Here is a 2,500-nt window from a genome sequence, read left to right as displayed (position 1 = left end):
TATCGAGAGTCATAGATAGATAGATAGATAGATAGATGGATGGATGGATGGATGGCAAGGCAAGCATCTGATTGACAGTGGTCCGTGACCTGCTGTTATGCTACTATGCTACTGACCATTGGGGGAGCGATAGCAAGCGAGTTAAATATCGAGAGTCATAGATAGATAGATAGATAGATAGATAGATAGATAGATAGATAGATAGATAGATAGATGGATGGATGGATGGATGGCAAGGCAAGCATCCGATTGACAGTGGTCCGTGATCTGCTGTTATGCTACTATGCTACTGACAATTGGGGGAGCGATAGCAAGCAAGAGAGTTAGATATCAAGAGTCATAGATAGATAGATAGATAGATAGATAGATAGATAGATAGATAGATAGATAGATAGATAGATAGATTGATAGATTGATAGATAGATGGATGGATGGATGGACGTCAAGGCAAGCATCTGATTGACAGTGGTCCGTGATCTGCTGTTATGCTACTATGCTACTGACCATTGGGGGAGCGATAGCAAGCAAGAGAGTTAGATATCGAGAGTCATAGATAGATAGATAGATAGATAGATGGATGGATGGATGGATGGCAAGGCAAGCATCTGATTGACAGTGGTCCGTGACCTGCTGTTATGCTACTATGCTACTGACCATTAGGGGAGCGATAGCAAGCGAGTTAAATATCGAGAGTCATAGATAGATAGATAGATAGATAGATAGATAGATAGATAGATAGATGGATGGATAGATGGACGGCAAGGCAAGCATCTGATTGACAGTGGTCCGTGATCTGATGTTATGCTACTATGCTACTGACCATTGGGGGAGCGATAGCAAGCAAGAGAGTTAGATATCGAGAGTCATTGATAGATAGATAGATAGATAGCTAGCTAGATAGATAGATAGATAGATGGATGGATGGACGGCAAGGCAAGCATCTGATTGACAGTGGTCCGAGATCTGATGTTATGCTACTATGCTACTGACCATTGGGGGAGCGATAGCAAGCAAGAGAGTTAGATATCGAGAGTCATAGATAGATAGATAGATAGATGGATGGATGGACGGCAAGGCAAGCATCTGATTGATAGTGGTCCGTGATCTGCTGTTATGCTACTATGCTACTGACCATTGGGGGAGCGATAGCAAGCAAGAGAGTTAGATATCGAGACTCATAGATAGATAGATAGATAGATGGATGGATGGATGGACGGCAAGGCAAGCATCTGATTGACAGCGGTCCGTGATCTGCTGTAATGCTACTATGCTACTGACCATTGGGGGAGCGATAGCAAGCAAGAGAGTTAGATATCGAGAGTCATAGACAGATAGATAGATAGATGGATGGATAGATAGATAGATAGATAGATGGATGGATGGACGGCAAGGCAAGCATCTGATTGACAGTGGTCCGTGATCTGCTGTTATGCTACTATGCTACTGACCATTGGGGGAGCGATAGCAAGCGAGTTAGATATCGAGAGTCATAGATAGATAGATAGATAGATAGATAGATAGATAGATAGATGGATGGATGGATGGATGTCAAGGCAAGCATCTGATTGACAGTGGTCCGTGATCTGCTGTTATGCTACTATGCTACTGACCATTGGGGGAGCGATAGCATGCAAGAGAGTTAGATATCGAGAGTCATAGACAGATAGATAGATAGATAGATGGATGGATGGATGGACGGCAATGCAAGCATCTGATTGACAGTGGTCCGTGATCTGCTGTTATGCTACTATGCTACTGACCATTGGGGGAGCGATAGCAAGCAAGAGAGTTCGATATCGAGAGTCATAGATAGATAGATAGATAGATGGATGGATGGATGGACGGCAAGGCAAGCATCTGATTGACAGTGGTCCGTGATCTGCTGTCATGCTACTATGCTACTGACCATTGGGGGAGCGATAGCAAGCAAGTGAGTTAGATATCGAGAGTCATAGAAATATAGATAGATAGATAGATGGATGGATGGACGGCAAGGCAAGCACCTGATTGACAGTGGTGCGTGAACTGCTGTTATGCTACTATGCTACTGACCATTGCGGGAGCGATAACAAGCGAGTTAGATATCGAGAGTCATAGATAGATAGATAGATAGATAGATAGATAGCTAGATAGATAGATAGAAAGATGGATGGATGGACGGCAAGGCAAGCATCTGATTGACAGTGGTCCGTGATCTGCTGTTATGCTACTATGCTACTGACCATTGGGGGAGCGATAGCAAGCAAGAGAGTTAGATATCGAGAGTCATAGATAGATAGATAGATAGATAGATGGATGGATGGATGGATGGCAAGGCAAGCATCTGATTGACAGTGGTCCGTGACCTGCTGTTATGCTACTATGCTACTGACCATTGGGGGAGCGATAGCAAGCGAGTTAAATATCGAGAGTCATAGATAGATAGATAGATAGATAGATAGATAGATAGATAGATAGATAGATAGATAGATAGATGGATGGATGGATGGACGGCAAGGCA

The sequence above is a fragment of the Amia ocellicauda genome, chromosome 2 (assembly GCF_036373705.1).
Source record: "Amia ocellicauda isolate fAmiCal2 chromosome 2, fAmiCal2.hap1, whole genome shotgun sequence".
Classification (NCBI taxonomy): Eukaryota; Metazoa; Chordata; class Actinopteri; order Amiiformes; family Amiidae; genus Amia; species Amia ocellicauda.
The sequence above is the reverse complement of the archived record's forward strand: the minus strand, read 5'-3'. Positions refer to the sequence as shown.